Raw genomic sequence first — 9416 nt, forward strand, 5'->3', positions numbered from 1 at the left:
GAGGCTTTGGTATTCATGACTATTCTGTGAATTTTGTCATGCTTTTGATTCTTTTTTATTTTTGGCAATGTTTGTTATGTTTCAAGCATTTTGCACATAAGACACAATTGTCTTTCACTGTGTGTAGGAGACAATAATAAAGAAAGCATAATAAAATGTCAAATATATTCTTCTAAATCTAATAATTAATTGAGCTGTGCCTACAAGAGCAAATAAAAAAGTAAAAAAAAAAGTTCCATTTCAGTCAAGAGTAAACAAATCAAGCTATTTATGTCAAAAGCTTATTTGGAGTTATATCTAAAAGTAATGTAAAAGTGAACATTCTAAATCTGATTTATCATTGCATCCCAATGACTAGGAAGATGCTTGCCGCTTAGTAGACAATCAATATTTTCTAAAAATAATAACAAAAGAAATGCTATCTAAGGTCTGGGATCCAGGCTTTTACAAAGGTTGTAAGAATTACAGTTTTATATTATTGAATTAAAGTCCTCCTATTCCACACCTAGCTGTTTAAATAGCAACAATAAGTTTACAATTTTGTAACCTGAAAATTACTTGTATTTATTTTCTCTGAATACTTCCCAATAAGATAATTTAGTGCTTGTTAAATGACATAAAGATAATGCATACAAATAGACTTATTCACTATGGTATATACACAGTTCACATATCTTTAGGTTTAACATATAACAAAATTAATTTCCACTAAAGTTATACATATACATAAATTCAAATTGAAAAGCAGCACCTGTATTCTTCAATTCATGCTGAGGAGTCAGATACAGTTTAAGTTAATGTGCAATTATTGTGGTCTTTTAATATAATTTATAATTATATAAATTTACTCTAATGCCTTAATAATCAACTATTTAAATTGGTTAATATTTTAATTCCCTTTTTCAAAACGTGTTTTTCAATTTTCCTTTAAGAATTTAACAGTTTTCTATTAAAAATCTAAACTGTTTTAGGGCCAGATGTGGTGACTCACTCCTGCAAACCCAGGGTTTTGGGAGGCCAAAGCTGCAGGATAACTTGAGGGCAGGAGTTCAAGGCTGCAGTGAGTTATGAACATTCCACTAGGGTAAAAAATATATATATAAATTATTTTGAACAATAGCTAATTTCTGCCCAAAAAATCCTGGAATTTTTCAAAGTGAATGATAAATTAATGCAATTATGTGATAAATGTTAGTGTAAAATTAATGCTTTACACCTTTCTCAATGTGTAGTTTGGAAAACATAAAATATATAGAATATAATATACTATATATATAATATATTTTATATATAGGATTCTGGAAGCTGGATGCAAAGGGTGTTGGGAGGTCTCACTACTTAGAAAACAAGTTTAGGTTAAACCCTTCCTTTTTCGGTAGGTATCCTCTTAATCTGCTGTACTTGGTGTCCTGAAATTTACATTCCAATAGTTTAAGCATTGATTTAATTCCAATTTAATTTATGATAAAAGAGTATTCGCTTCATGGTTAAGTAGAATAAGTTAAAACAATCTATATATTTAGTTTCAATTTATATTAATGTTCAAGCCATACTGATATTTTCCTTTTTTTTTCCGGATGAATGATTTGTGCCTTTAATTCCAGGACTTTCTGGGATTTTCAGTTGGAAATGGTTTGGTTCATTTGGCTTCTCATTTAAGTGCTTTCATTTGTGCCTTTTTCTTCTGTTAAACCCATTTACTTTCATCTTCAAAAATGTTAGATATCTCCTATGTTGTGATTGTCTCACCTGTTCTTGTTTTTCTTGTTCTTCTTCTCTACTGAGTTTGTATCTTTTCCCCGCTTTACTATAGCTTTTAGGAGTCTTCCAGAATATAGCTAGATAGGTACATATATTCATTTCATGAAGCTTAATTAGAATCTATTTATTTTGACCTATGAATATATTCAAATTGACCCGACATAGCAAAGAACAACAATGGGTTGTGCACTTTGAATAACATAAGAAGGTGCTGTTACAGTGTCTGGGAAGTCATTAGTGTTAGGGTTTATCATAGTTTTTCAGTGTTTTCCCTCTGCTGCACTCATCAATCCATAAGTATTCTGGAGGTAAGCATTTTCAGTTGTGTACCAAACTTCTGCATAGAGTAAGTTATGTGAACACCAAATGAGAGGCCTGCTATGTGCCCTGCATATGGAAAATCATGGTTATTATTAGTCACAATGTCATCACAGTAAGCATGTCTGAACCATTGTCATATTAACGGGTAGGTTATTTTGACAGATACTTTAGCATTTTCAAACAATTTCTTTGATTGTTTTTAATATATTTTAGAAGATATTGGGGAACAAAATAGGATTCTACATATATTTTATTAAAAGAGATAATTGAAATATATTTTGTACATATAATGAGCCTTATGAATATTACATATTTTATGAAAATTTATTTTAGAATTAAGAAAAACTAGCCACATTGTTTTTAGCTGATGGTGATTTTATTTGTAAACTGAAAATAAAGCAAAGTAAAAATTACTCAGAGTTGTGCAACCAAACATAGAGAAAACAAAGGATAGTAATACATTACAAATAAAAAGACATTTTCTATTATAATATAGAAATACTCCGGGAACAAGAAGACATGCTTATGCAAGTTATTTATTCCCAAATGTATTTCTATGCCAGTATCAGATTATGATGCTTTAGGAGGGATTACTTATAAACATTGTCTTCTTTTAGTAAGTTCTAGGAATGTAGAAAGTTATCCTGCATTAGAGAAAACACATAGAGCAAAACAATGTTCCTGCAAATTCTTTCTATTTCTCGAAATACTAATAAAAGGCTGAACCAGGATAAATAGAACCAGGAAGAAACTATGCCCAAGGATTGAAAGAAATCAATATAAAGCCAGAGAAATATCATATGGTCTAGTGAATATTATATTGAACTAGCACAGCTACTTCTTAACACACACAGGCACAATCACTGCTTAGACCAGAGCTAGTAGGTGGCTTGCAAATGAAAACCGTGGCTCATGTTTACTATTATTAAATTATTTTCGATTTTAAACATATGTCTTCAAATTATTTTCCAAATTTGTACCTTTGGGTAGATTGCATGTTCAGACCAAATAAAGTTGAAGTTTTGTGTACGTGGACAAAAATTTGACCTAAATAATTAAAAGCATTTTCCCTGGATTTTTTAGAACAGTATTTATATTTTGGGGACGTGATGCTTGACTTCTCTGTTTACTTGGTAGATGTAACATCGTTATTACATTAACAATTAATGAAATCAGAATTTTTTTTTTTTAAGAAAAGCAGCAAACAGACTGGGCGCGGTGGCTCACACCTGTAATCCCAGCACTTTGGGAGGCCAAGGCGGGTGGATGATGAGGTCAGGAGATCGAGACCATTCTGGCTAACATGGTAAAACCCCGTCTCTACTAAAAAATACAAAAAATGAGCCGGGCGTGGTGGCGGGCGCCTGTAGTCCCAGCTACTCGGGAGGCTGAGGCAGGAGAATGGCGTGAACCCGGGAGGCGGAGCTTGCAGTGACTTGCAGTGAGCCGAGATCGCGCCACTGCACTCCAGCCTGGGTGACAGAGCAAGACTCCATGTCGAAAGAAAAGAAAAGCAGCCCACAAAAGGAAAGGATTCGCTATGCTTAAATCCATGATGTAATAAAGCCATTAAATACGGATATGCCTAAAGAACAAACGTAAAATACTTGATGTCTATAAGAAGTACTTCGTGGCCGCAACTCTACTAGCTACCTAGCTGTTGTTAATAATAGACGACTTAAAAGTCGCTATTTCTTATAATTTGTATATGCTCTAGAAACAGTTGGAATTATGCACTGTCCTATTGCAAGTGGGCTACACAGATTGCACTCGAGTTTCTTTTCTTAGCTGGTTGCCCTGTCTTTACCCAGGAGAGAATTTAGCAACTGCTTCAAGGTATAGGTAAGTATCAAAAAACATCAGGGCTGACCAGATAAGCCTATTGTAGAAATAAAATTAATCTATTTTAACACTCCCTGGAATTTATGAACAATTTTCAGTAACATAATCTCAAGCGTGTAGCATTGGAATTCCCACACATAAGAAAGGTGGATATTGAAGAGATTACTTAGAAAAGTAAAAGGGATGTGATCATATTTAAACTCTGAGTTTGTCAAATATTTTATGCTACTTATATTCAATACAGCAAGAATCTGGATTGACTAGAACAACATAAACGTAGAAAATGGTTTCTGGAGGAAGGAGATTACTCTGAGGACCCTACTGAAGTATATAATACTACTACTAAATAAATAGACATTTTCATAGAAGCAGAGTTCTGATGCTTTACTTAAAATAATCTCAAGCAAATAAAATTGAAAACAAATGGCAAATGTTAGTGAATTATAATGATAAGTATTCTCTTATTATCAGGCATTTTGCCAGGCTCTCATTGCCTTATGCCATTTCATTTTCTAAACATCTCAGTGAAGTAGGTATTATAATCATTCCTAATTTATACATAAAGAAAATGCAACTTAAAGAACCTCATAATTTGTTTACTGTTATAAAACTATACAGTGTTATATCTTTGGTCGAAACTTGAATTGTCTGATTACAAAACAAATGACCTTAAATACATGTAGAAAGTGCAGACCTTTTATTAAATGCCCAAATAGTAAATCACTTAGGTTTCATAGACCATGTGGTTTATGTCACAACTACTCTGCAACTGCATCATGAAGACAGACATACACAGATAAGCAAATGAATCCGCTCATTGCAACAAGACTACGATTGCACAAGCAGTTATGGTTGGGGTGCGAATGAATTGGACCCTGAGGGCCACGGTTTACTAACTCCTGCTGGGCAGCAGCATTGTTTGTCACCTGGGTCTAATTCCTATCTGCACATAAAAAAATGCTCTTGTATGATCATCTCTACGTAGGAATGTGAGGTGAAAAACTATTATCTAGTGACCTCAAAATATATAGACAAGAAACGTCAATAATTTGAGATGAAAAAAAAATAGCTTTGGAATTCAAAACACACAAACAAGCCAACACACAAGCTTATGTTTCAGTCCTGGTTCCGTTATTTTTTGCATGTTACTTAAGTTATCTGGGCCTCAAATATGTTGTGTGTTGGCGGTTATTTTGCCTACCTTGGCAGATGGTTGTGAATATTAAATTTACTCTGTAAAAGTCATTCTTAATGCTAGGTATTCAATAAATATGTAGACTCACTTAATGGATTACTAAATTATATTATTATAACTGACATTTTTAATATGCATTTTAGCTACCAATACAGATAAGTAATTTTTCATATTAGGTTTTCCATATTTCAGCGAGTTTATTTTTCTACTTATACTAAAATTTTAAAAACATATTTCATCTGTTACAAACCTGTGATTTTATAAAAATGCATATAGAATATAAATTTATGATTCATATTCAAATCACGGGATTGAGAAATCAAATCATCAGATGCCATAACTGTATGGCATCAAATAAGAATAATGTAAGAATATACTGATACCCCACATAGGTATAATTTCTATAAGTGCACTATGAATACATTGTTAATGACTTTGAAAATTCTGAAAATTATAAAGAAAAAAAATCTATGAGGCCTATATCTAGAAATAACATTACATTCTTATAATTTATTTTCTAAAATTTTAAATATATATGCATATATATGTGTGTGCGTATATATATATGTATGTGTGTGTGTATATATATATGTATATGTATGCCACATAATGGCATATGTGGGTGTGTGTAAGATGTGTGGTTATCCTTATTTCTACGTTGTCAAGCATATACTATGGTTTGCATTTTTTATATATACAAGAAGATCCTATTTTATGTATTTAGAGTACAAATTGCTGAAAGTTTTATTTTTTGTTTTAGCAGCAATACAGTTCATAGGATCTCCACATCTACATGACATGTAAATTAAAGGATGAAAGGCAAGTGATAAAAAAATGTTTCCTCAGTGATCAAGGCTGCAGAATAATCAAACCCACAGATGACTAAGGAAGATTGTTAAAGCTAAGGGACAAAAATACCTGCTCTCTACGATAACCTTTCTCACTCTCGGTGCCCTGGGGGAAAAAAAAAGAAGAAGAAAACACAAATATCTTTGTCTTAGAAATGAAAAGGCACAGGGTTTCACCGACTTTAGAAATGTTTTGACTCAGTTGGGAATGAGATTAATGAGTTTGTGAAATCAAAGTATGCAAGAGGTTCCAGCTGGGATCTGACTCAGCTGATTAACCAGCATGAACTAAGGACTGGCAGTGAGTTGAATTGTGATTGCATGCCTTCACAGCCACAAAAAAACATCAAAAGAATAAACGTGCAACCTCATACTCCAATGATGGTATAAGAGGTTAAAAAGCAATCATTTATGTATCAAGCTCAGAAAATATTCAACATTTATTTGTAAGACTGTATGGTAATGCGAGTGCAGATCCCTGTGTCTGTTTGAGTGTCTGCATGTGGTATCGTGCAGATAGAAATCAATTTGTTTTCCATGAAAGTGATTTCCCTCAATAGACATACATTTTGCCCTAATCTATGACTGTTAAAATATACAAAGAAAAAAAATTACAGAAATATTTATCACCCAGGGAACATACATTGGTAGATTATTACAGCTTCAAAATCATATCACTTTTGATAGGACAACATTTGACACACAGAAAAATTAAAGAATACAGAGAAATCATTTAATGAATAGAATGCTCATTACTTGACATGCAATATAATCGTTAATAGCTATTTCTATGCCTTTTTGTGAAGGACAACATTGAAAGGAAGTTTGTAATCTAATCTTTCTCTTAAATAGGACATCTGGGAAATGAGTGACCCAGTCAAATTGTTGCTTTTACATCCTAGTAATAAGACCTTTTGGTAAATATACACATGCCATTTCCTCTATTTCCTACCAGATTGGAAATGGAGAGTCCTTATCAGCAAAAATGCTTTTAGCATTATGCATAAATTTTGCAGGCCTAGCTAGCTGAAGAATACTGATAAACTGTGTAAATAATGGTATATAAAAAATGGAGATATTCTGTAACTGAATGTGTTCTTTCTGTGTTAGCCATATATTCTCATGCATTACTCAACACAAACTTTATGTGTTTAGTCCTAATATGGGAGAAATAATACTGTGGGGAGATGCATTACATGGTCAGAGACCGCTCTAAAGAAAGAATAATTTGTTCCATGTGATTGCCTGTATCCTTTGAATCGTTAATAAAACATGTTACTGAGTACAGTATATTGTTATTCAAATCAGTGTGAGTCTGATTTGATAATTGAACCTTTATTAGTACCACAAATTGCCACTATAAGCAAGATTGTCTTTCAGTCTATGAATCCTAATTGCTAAGGCACTTTCAACATGAAAACAGAGGAGATAGAAAATGTTGACAAATTAATATCAGGATGGCTCCCTACCCGCCCTCAGTTTGAAGTGGTGAAAGGACACACGTCTTACCAAAGAAAGGAAGGAAAATTGGATTTGACCTTCAGAATTGACTCTGTAGATAAACACAGAGTCTGAAGCATAAGGAAAGCTAACAACAGATCCTATTGTCTGTTTTTGGCAGCCCAGAAAAAAGATCATCATAACCCATGTTTTTATGATTAATGGAAAGAATCCTCCTGCTTCCTTGGCCACCATGGAAGACAATATATTCAATCTCAAAGTAGGTTAGTTAAGATCATTGATGACCTGAGCGCTATGGCTAGCTAACTATAATACAATTTTAATTTAATTAATTTTAAAACAAAGTATTCTGTTACATGGTTAGAACACCTTACAGAGAAATGCCAACAGAAGCTTAATGATGATTTGCTAGCAAGCGCTGATCAGAATAATCCTTGTATTTCAAATCTGAATCACAAAAATCACATCTAGATGTCAGGAGAATTAAAAAAAAAAGATCACAATATTTCTATCCTACAGACTCTTTAATTGAAGAAAAATGTAAATTCCGTTTTTATCATTATTAACAAGTCCATTGGAAGTGTTGCAGGCAAATGACTTGGGAATGATGCCAGGCACAATAGGTCGAACCTCAGTTTGTTTGCAGGGTCTCAGTCCTTTTCCACAAAAGGGATGTGGAAGATGCCCTCCAGCAAGATCAAGATCAGACCCAGAAAACTTTCAGGGGGAAGGAAGCCTTCCAGAGAAGGCTGCAAATGCCCTGTAAGCTTCATCATGAAAAATCATGTAACTTATTTATTAATTTATGCTACATGGGTAACGGGAAGGTTGTTTGGGGATTTAGTTTAGTTGTTTTCTGTTTTTTTTTTAATGTTGAAATAGTCGATTAGCATGAAAATGGTTTTGTTTAGGAATTAATGGCTCATCAACATTCTCCTCTCTTAACTATTGGGTGGGGGGGTAGGATAGGTATACTCCCTGTTCTTTGTTCCTTCCAGGTCAATTACCTCTCCCACCTCCTGCCCAGACTTTCTCTCCAGAACCACCAAGCTTTGAATCTCATACTGTCAAGTTATATATCAGGTTGAATCTCAGGTCATCAGGTTATATATACCATGATTTAAGCTGCTATCCACAGACTTTTCATTTCTTAAAGATTGTATCTCTTGGCTCAATCACTCTCTTCATTGTCTTCCTTATTACTTCCTTCTTAATTCTTCTCAATTTCAATATACTCATGGATGTTTCTTCATGCAACTGATATTTTTTTTTTCCTTTAGTTCCTTTCCTCTAATAATCTTGTCCTTCTCTTCCATCCTATAACAACTAATTTCTTCTATAATAAATGTCCTGTGTCTGGTCATTACCACTGTATGCACCTGCTCTGTAATACCACCTCATCACCATTATCTTCTATCTTTTCAGCTCATTTTCTTTAGCACTCTGATTCTGAGATATTTCAAACCCACTGGAATAAAGCCTGTCATCTTTTCACTGACTATTGTTCATTTGGTAGTTTCTTTTTCCTCATTGCCAAGCTTTTCACCTCTTCTCTTTTTACATATTGGCTTGCAGGGAGAGGCAGGGTAGAGCCAAAACAAATGTAAACAACAAACCTGGTTAAATTAAATTCTCCGCTACATTGCACCTGCGACTCTTTCAGTAGAATGTGAGAGGAGGAAAACTCACAAGACCACTAATTGATTCTACTTAAAATTTATGACTATAAACCCCATGAATTCTTTAAAGCTGCCAAGCAATTGTAATGCCGTTACCTATTCCTTTCTCGCTTTAACTTTCCTTGATGTTGTTGAAGAAAAAATGTAACAGGTAAGTTACTCAGGCAGGAAAGACTTTTGTCAAGGCTATCACAATATGAGAAATAAATCAAACTCAATGCCTCTGAAGCAAAAAGCTTAGTGTTTTCACCCAATTCTGTGACCCTGAAGGCAAATTAGAGTAAGGATGACAAGGATTGTTTTTATAAA

The sequence above is a fragment of the Pan paniscus genome, chromosome 17 (genome assembly GCF_029289425.2).
Source record: "Pan paniscus chromosome 17, NHGRI_mPanPan1-v2.0_pri, whole genome shotgun sequence".
NCBI lineage: Eukaryota > Metazoa > Chordata > Mammalia > Primates > Hominidae > Pan > Pan paniscus.